The sequence below is a fragment of the Nelusetta ayraudi genome, unplaced genomic scaffold (assembly GCF_046127955.1).
Source record: "Nelusetta ayraudi isolate G7.1 ecotype Tasmania unplaced genomic scaffold, CSIRO-AGI_Nayr_v1 ptg000019l, whole genome shotgun sequence".
Classification (NCBI taxonomy): Eukaryota; Metazoa; Chordata; class Actinopteri; order Tetraodontiformes; family Monacanthidae; genus Nelusetta; species Nelusetta ayraudi.
In genome coordinates, this window is record NW_027466069.1 from 5,668,049 (window position 1) to 5,682,847 (window position 14,799).

Sequence of the window (14,799 nt, forward strand, 5' to 3'; positions counted from 1 at the left end):
TGCGCACTCACGCAACAAGGGGGCGCGCTCACGTCACTAACTCCCCTCTCTCCGTCTCTCTCTCTCTCTCTTCCTCCTCCTCCTCCTGAGCGTGTGTGTGTGTGTGTGTGTGTGTGTGTGTGTGTGTGTGTGTGTGTGTGTGGAGGAGGTGGTGGTGGTGTTGGGGGGGGGGGGGGGGGGGGGGGGTGTAGCCGGAGTCTGACCGCAGCTCTCGGCTCTCATTCATGCTGCGCGCTGCTCTCCGGTGCGCACACACGTCTTGCGGAGCCGCGCTCCTGGAATCCCAGCTCGGCTCGTCTCGGCTCTCTCTCGCTCGCTCGCCGCTCCGGGCTTTCTGTCGTTCTCTCTCTCTCTCTCTCTTTCTTTCTTTTTTTCCCCTTCTTCATTTTTGTTGGGCTCCGCGCTCCTCCCGGCGGCTGCACCAGCGCCGCCCGCCGCCCTCCGCCTCCTCCGCCGGGAATGGGAATGTGTTCTGCGGCGACTCTCACCTCCTCGGAGCCGCGCCAGGAGGCTCGGACGCGCGGGGCACGCGCTTGATCTCGTGAGTAGAGCCCCGGAAAAAACTTTTCCCGCCGATCGTTCCTCTTGGCTCGCCCCGCGGGCGTTTATTTTTTTTTATTTCTAAATTCATTTCTAAACTTCTGCCATGTTTTAAATGAGAGGGGGACGAGCCTCGCTTCCTCCCCCTGAAACCGTCCCCCTCTCTCGGCGTCACCCACCTCCGGTCCCCGTGCCGAGGTCCCTCACTCCCGGTGACAGCAGCAGCCCGCACGGACGCAGTTCCCCGAGAATCCTCTCTTTCTCTCTCCCTCTCTCTCTCTCTCTCTCTCTCACCCTCTCCTCATCTCACTCTTTCTTTCCGCGTGCATCACAGCGAGATTTTCGAATGTTTTCGTTGCGCACGAGCCAGGACGCGCAGCCCCTGGTTCTGCAAGGAGGGAACTCGCTCGGTCCCCGGTCAAGTTGAGGGAGCTGCTGCCGCCCCTCCGCCGCCGGGGAGCAGCTGCGAGATTTTCGGATGGTGCACATGCAGCGGCAGAGTGCGTGCCTGTGCCTTGTGCGTGTGCGTGTGCTGAGTGTGTGAGGGTGGCGGATGGCTTTATCTGCGCACATGCCCGCAGCCTTCACGTTTAGTCGGAACATCGGAGATGACAGGACTATTATGGGAATGTTGTCGCAGCGCCAGAGTGATGCTGCTGCCGTCAGGAGGAAGATGAGGAGGAAGAGGAGGAGGAGGAGCAGCAGCAGGAGTGGAGCTGCTGCGGCTCCTGCTGCTGAGAAAGCAGAGACGACACCTCTGACATGATCAATATTCTTAATATTATAATGTCAGCGTGAATTGTCGCGGTCTCTGCGTGCGTGCGCCAGTAAGAAAACGCTTCCTGAACTTGAAAGTACTGCCCCCCCCCCTCCCCCCAACACACACACACACACACACACACACACACACACACACACACACACACACACACACACACACACACAGCCTCCCGTTACACCCGCTGTGTTGTGGCACAGTGGTTGTATGTGTGTGTGCGCGCGCGCGTGTGCACGGCGCCTATTTGGTGTTTGTTTAGGCGCAAAAATAAGAAGGAAGGAGGAAAAAACCCCAACAGTGACCTGTGACTCTGTGGACCTGCCAGTGCCTCTCCTCAGGGGTGTGTGTGTGTGTGTGTGTGTGTCCCTCAGCCGCCCACACAGACACACACACGCTGGGAGCATCATCTTAGTCGTCTTTGCTGGAGTCACGTCAACGTGGTCTGACAGTTTTGTGTCACCTTATGAATTTTTGACTGCCGATGTTGCTGCTGCTGCTGCTGCTGCTGCTGCTGCTGCCGCTGCTGCTGCTGCTGCTGGCTGCGTAGGTGAGGCAGGCAGGCAGGCAGGCAGGCAGATCTCCGAGAGGCTGCGGGCAGCCAGCCACTCGTTTGGCTGCCAAGCACATAGGAGTGTGTGTGTGTGTGTGTGTGTGTGTGTGTGTGTGTGTGTGTGAGAGAGAGAGTGAATCTCCTCTCATCTTCCTGGTTTCTCCCGTCTTATCTCTCCCGCTCGCTCCTCGGCGAGGAGCTTCTGATGGTGTTGGAGCTGTGGAGGAGATGTGAGAGACGGTGGTGGTGGTGGTGGTGGGAAAAGAGGTGAGGGAGGGGGTTATCCAGCTTCTCTCAAGTGTGTGTGTGTGTGTGTGTGTGTGTGTGTGTGTGTGTGTGTGTGTGTTGGGCTGCCTGAATTAGGCAGGAACCCTGAGTTTCACCTCCATTCCGGGGCCCCAGGAGAGACACCCAGAGTGAGAGGAGCCGCTGGACTGGGCCGACACCAGCACCACCAGCACCACCTGCACCTCCACCACGGTGCAGAGCACATTAGTTCCCGTTACAACAGCACGCTGACATTTCTTTTGTGTTTTTTTATTCATCTGCGTAGGTTTCTGGCACCCGAATGAGTCACAGTGAGACTTGGACGACAGCGGATGCGCTCTGAGCATCCACGTAACCTAATTACCTAGTTTATTCTCAGAGTCCTTTATTATTAATTTGCTCTTAGTGGTTACGGTTTCATTTTCTTCTTCGTCTTCTTCGTCTACTTCTTCTTCGCTGCTTTCTATGTGGACAAGATTTACCAGGACGACACTCCCCCCCCCCCCCCCCCGTGGCATTTTTAGGGTAAAATAAATTGTTGGTTTTTTTTACCTTTTGCTTTTTGCAGTGATTTGAACATCCGGGTCAGTTGGTGATGATGATGTTCAAGTCATGAGGATGATGCTGGGATTATTATTTTTTTCTTTCTCTGAACAGCAGCTAGTCTGAAGTTTTTCTTCAGGAAAAAATCTGTGGGAGTTTCGGAGCCACGGCTGCATCCGCCAAATGCTTCTGAGGTCAATTAACCAGGGCGGCGGCTCCGCTTTAATAACGGAGAGCTGATGGGCGGGTGGAGGGGGCGCTCGCCGTGGGTTTCTTTCTTTCTCTCTCTCTCTCTCTCCTCTCATCCCCACCACCTGCAGTTTTATGAACCTTTATTGCCGATGAGAGCCGACCCTCTGCAGGAAAAGGCTGAAAATACCAAACCGCCACGGGGGGAAGTGCTGCGTGCGTGAAGTGTCGCTGGGCGGGTGCAGTGGAGTGAGTGTGTGTGCTCTCGACCCCTCAGCGGATCGGATAAATAAAGCAAATGGTCGGAAGAGGTGATGGTAATAGAGCAGCGATGAAGCAGCAGCAGCGGCGGCAGCAGCCACCCTCTGGGGAGGGGGGGCGGCTCTTTGTCTTATCGGCACGCATCTGTGCGATGTAGCGGAAGTGGCGTTTTAATTTTGTTGTGCATGTTACACGTTACAATGACAATAAAAGTCCATTCTATCCCAGCTCGGGGTGATTATCCCGCTAGCCTCCACTCGTCTACCTGCGGCGTCCCAGCCGGCAGCCCGGCTTCCCAACTCGTCGTCCGGGGAGCTGCTGATGGCTGTCGAGCTAGCATTGTGGTTATAAAAAGCAAAAAACAAAAAAAAAAAGCTGATGGGCTCACGAGACCATGGTGGCTAATTGTTATGCTGCTGAGAGAAATGAGAGAAATGCCACGGAAACAGACGTCTGTTGTTGTTGTTTTTCCCTTGTCCGCCGCCTCTAACTGTTGGCCCGTGAGCGGCTCGACGCTGCCTCCGAGGGTTGCAGGCGGTACTGCGTGGAACGTTCTGAGCCAGGAGGCTTCCGGGGTTCTCGCCGAAGAACGAGGAGTGCAGAGAGGAAGGGAGAGCACGTTGTCAGTGCAACTTTAAATAAGTGGCGCAGAGACGCTAACCAGCCTTTGAAGGAAGATTCCGCTATTTTATGTTGGACCAGAAAGTCCTTTGCTGACTCGGTGGCCAGAATGATGGTTCCGCTTTTGACACAGCGGCACCCGATGGCCTGCTTTGGCATAAGATATTTCACGCACATGGTTTTAGTTGCCTGCCCGCGCCACAAAACGTCAAATGCAAACATCAGCGCCTCTCTACAGGCAGTAGGATGTTAGCTAGCTCGCTAGCTAGCTAGCTATCGTCTCTGTACGTTTGGACAGACAGAGGGCGTCAGAGAGAGCAAACAGTGCTGACCAGGCTTTGTATGAATTAGCCCCGTATCGGGCCTACAGGCGGCGCTGTGTCACTTTCCCCGTTGCAAGTCAATCAGTCGCTACAATGATGGTGAAAAACTCGACCGTGCTGCTCCGAGACAGAAGCAGGAAGAGATCCAGCGATTCTCCCACTGTTTTTCCCCTCACATCATTAAATCAACACCGGCTATTTGCTCACCGTCCAATTAATTGTGCTTTCGGATGTGGAGCTCCTCTTTCATGTGTCGACTCGGAACGGCTGGAGCAGCGAGCGGCTCGTGCAACTGAAGACGAGCCAAAAGGGAAAAAAAAACAAAAACGGATAAATAAAAAAAACAACAAAAAATAAATCATGCTTTTTTCATTTTGCCTCTGTTTCTGGCGACAAAGGGTTGGCAAGCGCCAAATTCTGTGTGTGAACAAAAGAGTCGGCGCTGGAGGAGAAAAAAGAGAAAGAAGGGAAAAAAAATAAACAGAGAGAGGGAGGGAGAGACTTTCAACTTCCTGCTGCTGGTTTCGATGCAGCCTCGGCTGTGAGAGGCTGCATCAAACAGGGCTGCAGCCGTTTCAAATTGTCTCCTCTGTTATAAAGTGAGGGAGGGGGGTGACAGGTGATGGCTGGGCGGCGGGGGTGGGGGGTGGGGGGGGGGCAACTGTGGCACGCCCCCTGAATTGTAGTGAAGAAGAAGAAGATAGAGGAAGAAAGAGAAAAAAAAACGTGTGTGAGATTTTTGATCATCGTTCCGCATCCAAACTGTACCAAAGTGTGGGAGAGGAAGACCAGTAGCAAGTTGGCGGCCGACTGCTTCCGCTTTATTTTTTTCTCTCTTTTTTTTTTTTTGGTCAGCAATTATGAAAAAAAAACATTCCTGCAACCCATTTTTCCCTCCTCCATCCTTCTCTTCCTCCCCTGCTCCCTCCCGCTGCAGAACCTCTGCGTTTTGTTATCCCAAATGGCCAATTTCTGTCTTGTGCTCTCAACGCCTGAACAGCCGAGGCAGCAAAACAGCGTGTGTGTGTGTGTGTGTGTGTGCGTGTGTGTGTGTGTGTGTGTGTTGTGTGTGGGAGGGGGCGGAGTGCTGTGTGTGTTCGCCCAGCGAGGCAGCGGGCGAGCCGGCATCATCGTGCTTCCTCCACATCAAGCCCAATCAGCACGTCCTCACCGTCCCCCCCGCCCCCCCGCCGCCGGTTCTTCCTCCTCTTCCATCCCTCCATCCCCTCCTCCATTCCTCCATCCCTCCCTCCCCGCCACCTTCTCTTTAACGTCGGGCCGAGGTCGCTGCCGGAGCGCTCCGCTCCCGCATCCTGGTCTGTCTACCTGGCGCTCCCGATGGGGGAGGAGGAAGTGAGGGAGGGAAGGAGGGAGAAGGAGGAGAAGAAGACGCTGCTGGGAGTTTTTGAAGACGAGGCCCCGGCTTCTAAATTTGAACACCAGCAGCAGCTGCTTCTCATTGTTTCGCCTGCAAACTCTGAAAACCTGAAGATTGGAAGCAGATTTTTCACTTCATCTTTGGCATCGTCGGGACTTTTTTGATGGAGTTTCCCTTTTTAGGAGACCACGGCGATGTTTTGGATCATCCGTCAGCCAAAACCAGCCTTTCTCCAGGTTACCATCCGCTTTGAAAGAACAGTTCCCTCCTGTGCAGACCCGTAGACGACAGGAAGTGTCTGAGATTCATCGCTTGAAGTTGTCGGTGTTTCAGGACGCGTCTGGCTGCTGCTTTACGGCAAATAAAATCTGTGTCGGAAAAAAAAAAAAAAATGCTTCTCACACGGAGACGAACATCGCGGACGGCTGAAAAAGCAAACGCAGTGCGGAGGGAGAAAATATCTGAAATTGTCTTGTTCGTCTGGATCCTCCCCTCAGGCAAGACCGAGTTTTTTTTTTTTTTTTTTTTTTTTTCGTACAGTGTGGTAAAAATATAAATAAAAAAAACCCTCCCTCCTAAAGACGAGGAGTTTGTGTTTGGAATCTGTTTCAAGAAAACGCTTTGGGCCAAATCAGACGGAAAGGAGAGGCATGAAAATCTGCCTGGCATGTGCCTGGACTTCCCATCATGTGCTATGGAAGAACACAGCATCGGGAAACGTAAAAAAATAAAAACCCAGAAATATTGGAAAACAAACTTCCTATGATTTAAAAAAAAAAAGAAAAGAAGAAAAAAAAGCTTGCAGTGTTTCTTTCTTTCTTTTCTTTTTTTTTTTGTCTTTTCGGGGAACAACTGATAATGTGGAAAAAATGTTGGACTGGAACAGGTCTGCAGGATCAACTGTCCCGTTGATCAGCGCTCCCATTGGCCGACGCCGGCCGACCTGCTGGAATCTTCACAACTGGGCCGGCTGACAGGAACTGCTGGAATAACCTCCCCACCTCCCGCTGCGTCTCTTCCCCTCTGCTTCTCACATGGCCGAGGTCATGTGACCCAGTCGCCTTGTGGGAGAACGACAAACAGTTTCATTTTGAATTCAACTCAAATCGTTGCATCCGTCGCCACTGGGTCCGTCTGCTTGGGTGCTGGACTCGAGAAAAGAAAGCACTACGCCCGCCAGGAGTCTTCTGCCCCTCACGCTTCGCCCACGAGGAGTTTGCCTCCTTGTCAGAACGATGCCACCGTCACGACTCGCGTGTATTGAAAAGCTAATTGTACAGGAAGTGACCTCAAAACTGCCGCGAAACGACCGGAATGACGTCGGTCGGAGAAGCGCCGAGTCAGCGAGGACGGTGACACTGGGCTGATCTTCACACACACACACACACACACACACACACACACACACACACACACACACACCTCATCTCGTTGAGTGCTTGGCCCAGCTGCTGCGTGTGCAGCCAGAAGGTTCCGTCGTCTTGGACAAATCGGATCGGAGCCCAGCGAAGTGGTGTTGTTGCGTCCTCTGCTGTCCGTCTGCGGGACTGTTTGCTCAAGGACACTGCGGCAGAGGCAGGACTAAAAAAGAGAGACAAAAAAAGCTGCGTATGCGCAGCGCTTGATTTTTTTTTAATTTGTAAAAACCTCGACCTCTGTCTGACCGGCGACGTCCTGCGGGAAATGAAGAATTCAAGCTTTTGATTTGGTTCATTTCAACAGAACTGTAGACCTAAAAAAAAGGAGTAGAAGAAGAGCTAAACTGCTGGGTTTTGGGTGGAGATCTTTTTTGTTGGGCTTTTACCACAGGAAACTTTTCCTGACACTCAATAAATACAGAAATAATGAGTAGTTGAACAGTTTTTCTTGTAGCATAGCTTCGCTTAGCTTAGCATGGCTCTAACGGAAGTTGTGTTGTTTGCGGCTCTTGTGGGTCCAGTGGTGAAATGTGGTAATCTGATAAAGCTGAGGGCTTTTTTGGTTTGATTAGTTTAAGAAATCAACTCTGCCGGGCTCGTCTCTGCGTGGGAACCATGTGACCGAAGACACACATTTGTGTGTTTGTGTTGATAAAAAGTGCCTTCGCGCTCGTCGCCAGCAAACTGAACCAACCAACAGGAGTCGGAAACATTTGTCGGAATCCATTTAAGGCACCTTGAGCTTTTTTCTTCCCCTCAAAATTGCCCTGACGCCTTTCGCCGCCTTTCACAGAGTGGTGACTCGTGGGGAAAGTGTTTTACGACGACTCAGATGGACGACTTGGTGTTGAAGAGACGCGGCGAGGCGGCTCGCAAATGGGCCGAGATCGGAGGGAAAGTGTCGGGTCGGCGGCGCGGCAGAGGCTCCCGCGGAGGGAGATGGATTCGCTCAATAACCTTCTTCCTGATGCGGTCGTCTGTTACTTCCTGCTTTTTCGTGCCTCTTCCTCCGTGCCTCTCTCGTATTCTCCGCCGCTAAGCTATCGTGCGCTAACGCTGGACGTCCTAAATCCTCTCCCTTGCCACCCCCTCGCCTCCACCTTCGCGGTTTGCATTAGAAAAGCTATGAAAACTCAATCGGTTCTTGATGTTAATAAAATCCATTAGGTATTCTTTATGAGATGAAGGTGTTTAAGAACTATGGCGTAAATTACAGCTGCAGTAATAGCAGTTGCAATAAACGCAGCAAGTATTTCCACACTGGATTGTCCTTTGAATTTTTTCAAATTGTGTTCTCTTTGTTTCAATGTTCTGTGTCCGATGGATTGTGATCATTTTGTTGTTTGTTTAGAATCGCTAGCCGTACTCCGATATAGCTACCTAGTAGCTATGTGTGCTAACAGTAGCTAACTGTCAGGCTACAATTTTTTTAAATTTCAATTATTTAAAAAAAATGTTTGCGTGAAAGTTCAGCAAGATGTTGAACAGCGTTGTTGGAACTCAGGACACGTGTGCACATGTGATGTTACTAAGAGTTTGTTGGCAGACGCTTCAAAAGGAAACTTTCTCCAGTGTGCAAAAAAACCCAAAATCATTCTTTCGCACAGTCTGGTAGCATATTTTTTTTTTTTAGCTTTAGCGACAACTCCCGAGTCTGATGATATGCGACTGTCTCAGTGTTTTCATCCCGGTGCCGCGCTCGGTCTTTGGTCCCAGCGTTCGCGGTGTTGTGTTTTCCGGCTTCTCTGTTTCCTTCCCGTCCCTGTTCTCTCTTTCTTGTGCTGTGTCGCCGGCTGCGGCAGCATCAGACTCCTGAAATTAACTCGGCTGCATCCCGCTGAGATTGTCTTGTGCTTCTGACGTTCAGACTGTTCGGTTTATTTTATATTTTTTACTCACCTGTGGAAGTCGTGTCACGTTTCCCGGAAACCCGAGATTCCAATGTGAGACCCACAAAAGAAGGTTCCACCGTCTTGATCCCCATTCAATTTTTTTTTGTTGTTACGCCGCCTGTTTCCTCTCAAAAACCCAGAAACAAAACCCGCTCTCGCTCAGACAGACTTTGCTCAGCCTTGAGTCTGAGGTCTCTGGACCGCAGCTTCCTCCGCCTTTTAGCCAAGAAAAACGCCGCAAACATCCTGTGTCCATCTTGACTGAGGCCTGAAACAAGCTGTTGGGTGGTGATGTGTGTATCCAGGCCCCTCTGCTTGGCCAGATCTCTGTTTGCCCACAGATGTCCGCTCACTCCCAGGTGACGGTCGGACACCTGTCGTCTGCACAGCTAGCGGCATTAGCATTGGAGCGAAAAACAACACGCACGCCTGCGAGAGCCAGCTGGTAGATTAGTGGCGTGTCAGTCATCAACAAGCAGCGGTGGCTAATGTGGACGGCTAAACCCACCCGCTGCAGTTTAGCTAGCATCGAGTTGGACGCGCGCTAAAACACGATAGCAACGTATTTTTTCACTGTTTCTTCTCATGAATTTTTCCATCTTGAAAAGTGTTACTTGGTTGTAGGCTACTGTGCTGCTTGATCCCAAACGGATCCATTATGCGGTCGTCTCAGATTAAAGCTTTGTTTTTTTTGTTGTTGTGCGAGTTTAGCGTCGACTTCAGGCTAACACATTGTCAGATGTTTTCAGATCTTTCTTTGTCTCGGCTCCAGTGGAACAGCCCGACAATGATTAGTTTACTCATAACACATTGTCATGAATAGTCAACGCATGCATATTTAGCCCTCTGTTTATGGCCTCCTGTCAAAAACATTAAACAAAATGTTTTTAGCGTCCCGCGATTCGTAACGGTCGTGGGACCGAAAGGAGGCGGCCTTAGGGGACAGAAAGGCCACCTGGCCTGGGGGTTGCAGTGACGAACTTGGAGGATGGTCGTCAGCAGTGCCCTTTGTGACATCACAGTCACTTCCCTGCTCGCACTTTCCAAAATGCAGGAACCTTTTAAACGACTCTGTTGTGGTATTTATGCCATGTGCCATGTGATCTTCTTCCCTCCCTCCATCCCATCCGTCCATTCATCCATCCGGTCTCGCTGCCTGTTTTTCTCTCCTCTTGCTTTATTTTTTATTTTTTATTCTCTCACTCTCTCTCTTTTCTCAACATCTCGGCAGACTGACTAGAGGAGGCTTTGCTCCGGGCTGCTCCTTCTCCCTAATGAGAGAAACGGAGCCATTCGCTGTGCACACACACGTCTGTGTGTGTGTGTGTGTGTGTGTGTGTGTGTGTGTGTGTGTGTTGGATTCTAGCAGTGTGAGTGTGCGCTTTTGGGAGTGTTTATGTATGTGGTTTTTTGCGAAATTGCTTGTGTGAAATATTATGTGCGCGCTTGAGTCAGCGTGTTTTTGCAGCTACGGGGTCTTGTTTTTGAGCAATTCTGTGTGTGTGTGTGTGTGTGTGTGGGTGTGTGTGTGTGCATGTGTGTGTTACATGCCTGGCCTGCACACACACACACACACACACACACACACACACACACACACACACTCGCTCGGCTTCGAATTCTTTCCTCCTGTGAGTCGGAGGGAAGTGAAAGAGTTTATGTGGCTGTTGAACACAACATTTCATTTCTCCCACTGTGTGCCGCCGCCGCCGTCGACTCGGCTTCCCCGCGTCGCTCCTGCAGGAATTCCAGCCTCTGCTGAGCTCGGGGGGGAAAAAAACAAAAACAAAAACAAAAAAAGCAAAAAAAAAAAACAAAGCCCTCGGTTTTCCGCTCGGCTGCGTCCGCGCCTGCGTGGGCGTGTTTGGGTTTAGTTAACTCTCTTCTGCATGAAACACTTTTGAAGCTGTGGCTGCAGTGTGGCTGCAGTGTGGCTGTGTTTTTTTTTTTTTTTTTAGGCGGTTGATCCTCGATGTGACGCAGCAGAAGCGACTGACGTCCCCGATCCTGCACATCTGTGTGCGTCCGGGGATTAAACAAACAAACAAACAAAAAAAAAAAAAACAGGGAAAGATTTCCAGTGACGGCCGGCCAAGCAGCCAGGCTTTCTATTGGTCGGTGCCGTCGGTCGGCTCTCTGCTCTTCCTTTAATGTGGAGAGGTCGTGGGCGCTGACATAAACATTGTTACCAAGTGAGAAAAACAACTTCCTGTTTCCTTTCACGTCTCAAATCAAACTCTGCGTTCTTGCAAAACGAAATATTCTGTCTGTCCGAACTTGAAGACGACGTCAGATGTTCAAAGTTTTCCCAGGTGTGACTTCTGTCGTTCCGGCGCTGCTCTTTCGCTCTGATGAAAGTCGCTGTTTCCATCAAAAATCCTCCAGAAAAACCCCAAAAAAAGATAGCCAAAACAAGAAGCGATAATTCCCCCCTGTGATTCACGTTTCCTGTTTTGCCAAGTCAAGAAACTCGGAGCCGCTCTCGTCTCGTCTGCTCCGCCACCTCGCATCTCGCTTTACATCAGATCAGCGGCTCAAAGCCTCGGCCGGCCGTGTCAGCGCGCTTGTGTGTGACTATTAAGCGTATCCGTGTCGTGTGGCGCGTGTGATGTTTATCCCGGGTGTGTGTGTGTGTGTGTGTGTGTGTGTGTGTGTGTGTGTTGGGCCTCAGCCGCTGCTCTGAGGATTATTTGCGAGGCTCTGGGCATGAAAAGTGTGTGAATTGACCGTAAAGCTTCGCCACTCTGACGGGATTAGAAGGGGTTAAACTGCAGGGCGCAATAGAGGCTGACACACACGCACACACACACACACACACACACACACACACACACACACACACACACACCTCTGCCGCAGGATGCTAGTGGATAGTGTGTGCTTTTTCTGAAGACGTGCGAATCTGACCTGTAACTACCGGGGTGGGGGGGGGGGGGGGGGGGGGGGGCAGGCAGGTCCAGAGCAGCAGCAGCAGCAGCAGCAGCAGCTTCCTACATCCTTCATTCGAAGGCACTGGATGTCTTCTCACTAATTTCTTTTCTTTTTCGTAAAACCGAGGAGGAGGGGAAAGCAGCAGCAGCGATATTCTGCCGGCTCTCGTCCGAGGCCCCTCTTCAAACGGCACTGACGTCTTGTTTTGACTGTTATTAGCCGAGCGAGAGCGAAATGAAAACCACATGTGCTGCCCGTGAAGGAGTTTCGCCCTCCTGCCCCCCCATGAGAGCTCCAGAAAAACCTGCAGTTTCTCTTCTCCCCCCCCCTCCCTTTGGCGCGAATGTGCCAAGACGAAAAGCGGCGTCCTTGCGCTTGCGCCGCCGCGGCTGCCAGTCGGAGGCCAACAAGTTTGTTTTTTTTGAGTGTCGCAACTGGCAACCGGAGGGGGAAACACGGCGGCGCTGCGAAGTCGTTTCCAGGCTGCAGCCAAGATTAACGATCCCCCGCAGAGCTCCGGAGCGCTAGCGGCTAGCGGGTTGATGGGTGGAGGTTGGGAAGGTGAGGGGGGGCTGCTGGAGCAGCAGCTGGCTAGCGGCTAACATGGGCTAGCTCACTAGCTAGTGTTTTTTTACCCCTCCGGTTGATGTTTTTTTGATGTCACCCTTTTATTTTGGCGGGTCCCGCTCTGCTTCTGGAAGTGATTATGGTGTCAGACGGCCCTATCAGATAAGGCGGCTTCAGCGGCCTGCGAGGGGGTCGCATTCCAATCGGCTCTGGTTAGAGCCACTCTTCACACGGCTGCGCTGTGAGGCGGCTGTCACAGCTGCAGGAAGACATGAAGGAGGAAGAGGAGGAGGAGGAGGAGGAGGGAGAGGATGATGATGATGAAGAGTAAGAGGAAAAGATGGAGAAAGAGCTGGAGGGTTGCGCTAACCTGCTGCTAGCGTCTTCTGCTCTGACAAACTTCAACTTCAGCTACTTTTCCCTCTCTGGATTTTGGAAATTCTTGCTTTTATTTTTTGATTTTTTTTTTTCCCCCCCGTGCAGCTGCTGTTTTTTTTTTTTTGCAAAATCCTCTTCCCGCCGCGCCGCTGCCAAAGCGAAGCCGACTGCAGCCCGGTGCCAGGCTAAGCTTGAACACATGGCAGCGACGGAGCCCACAGATTTTCATGCGTATGTCCCGCTTCGCCGTATCCTGGCGCTTCTCTCCGGGCTCTGAGTCACGGTGCCGTCTTTTTTTTTTTTTTTTTTTTCCTCCACATGTTGCCGACTGGAAAGGAGCAAGAAAGGAGCCAGAAGAGGGTTTTGTGTCCCGACACGGATGTTCGGATACGGATTCACGCCCGGTTTTCCGTTCAAAAACCTGCGACCTCAGATGAACCCCCGGTCTGCACAGTCTCTGATGCATTGCCGCGTCTTTGTTTCTCTTATGAAAAAAAAAAAGTCACTCAATACTCATGAAATAGATATAAAAGAGACATAAAATGCGCATGAAAAGCTAGCTTTCCGGCTAACGCTATTGTTACTAACTCCTAAGTGGCGCTTTTAGTTTTTGCTCATTTTTTTGCCTTGTTTAACCGACGAACAGCGAGACTGCTGCTATAAAGTGAAGGAGGCGGAGCTGAGTGAGATCAACAGGTTTGATCCTCCTAGTGAAGCTGCTGCTCTTCTTCCTCTTCTTCTTCCTCTCCTCTAATAAAGTGCCAAAGCTAAAGCTAGCTCCCCTCTGGCCGAGGTGCGTTCGCCGCCCACGTGTGGCGCCGCCCGTCAGTCACTCACTCACAATGACGAGGCGGGGGGGAAAAAAAAAAAAAAAAAGGGATTACGGCGGCGCAGAATGTGAGCGGCATATCAACGGGCGTCCAGACATCTGCTGCTGCTGGCGGCGGCGTTAGCATCGGCGGCGGCTGCTCCACTCCACAGGCTCCTTTAGGGAAATGAATGGGCAGCGATATCCTGAGAGGGACCCGAGCAGCCAGATTAACAGATTTTATCAGCGTAAATGGAACTTGCTTTGGCTTCTCTTTCCTCTCTCTCGCTCTCTTTCTCACTCTCTCTCTCTCTCTTTTTGTTTTTTTTCTGGCTCGCCACAAACACACAGTCACGCAGACGATCAATTAGTATGCGACACACGGGCGCAGAGTGTTTCTCTCCCCCCCCCCCTTTTTTTTGGCAGAGTCTGGCCGCTCCGGGGGAGACCTTTCTGGGGCAGATGTTTCTGGCTTTGGTGCCTGGAACCGTTTTTTTTTTTCTTCTTTTTTTTTTCTTTTCGGGGGAAATTTCTTTTCTTCATGCAGTTAAAGTAGAAGCCAAAGATGTCAGAGCTTTCCGAGCACACGTTCCCCGTGCTCTCCCCGTGCTCCCCGGCCTTCTTGCTCTACCAATTTCCGCCCGCGTTCAGGAGTCTTCTGGGCTTCCTGTCGAAGGTGAAGATTCCGGATCGATATTTGCAAAGAAATTTCATCCCGACCCGACGGCTCGTCCTTGCTGAGCTTAATGCTGACTGTCGTCTTTTGTCGGGACTCGCTCCGGTCTCGTGTTTCTCGGTTGGGAGGAAATAATAATCCTGGAAAACCGGACGACTCAAACGTTCCGATTGGTCCGTTCATTCTGGAAGCCTGCGTCCCGGCCAATGGTGACGTGTCGCAATACATCTGTGTTTCTTCTGCAGTCGCAGACATTAAGGTGTTGTGGCAGACACGGTGTATGTCATCATGCTAGCCGTCCAGCTAGCGCTAGCGCTAGCTGTTGTCCAGGTTGCGCCGCTAGCTGGTGACTTCACGTCCGTCACAGTTCTGCTATTTATCGAAAAATCACGTGACCAACAGTCACTGTCCCATTTTCAATGGCCAGGTATTTTCATTGTGCACCCCTTGCAGCTTTGTGCCGAGTCACAAGGGGGCGACATAGAGGGGTGAAAATTGAGAAAGTGAGACTGTTTTGTTCCCCGGCTGAGGTGCTAAAAACCTTCACACCGAGTGAAAAATTAGCTTTTTTCCCCACGGAGCCAAACGCTGTCATCTCGGGAGAGAGAGAGACGGTGCCGCTGTGCACCTCCTCCCTCTTTTCAGCGTCTCATCTCAACACTTCCCCAGCTTTCGGATG

The 14,799-nt window shown here is 51.5% G+C and overlaps 1 protein-coding gene and 1 long non-coding RNA gene across 3 annotated transcripts in view; one reads left to right on the forward strand and one right to left on the reverse strand.

Moving 5' to 3' along the window:
- LOC142888373 (uncharacterized) overlaps nt 1-14,799 on the reverse strand; it is a 376,178-nt gene that overhangs the window by 309,325 nt on the left and 52,054 nt on the right. The window lies entirely within an intron of this gene.
- LOC142888365 (plexin-A1-like) overlaps nt 293-14,799 on the forward strand; it is a 190,303-nt gene continuing 175,796 nt past the window's right edge. For both annotated transcript variants that reach the window (XM_076026601.1, XM_076026604.1), the window contains exon 1: nt 293-541. The gene's annotated coding sequence lies outside the window, so the exon portion shown is untranslated. The remainder of the gene's footprint in view (nt 542-14,799) is intronic.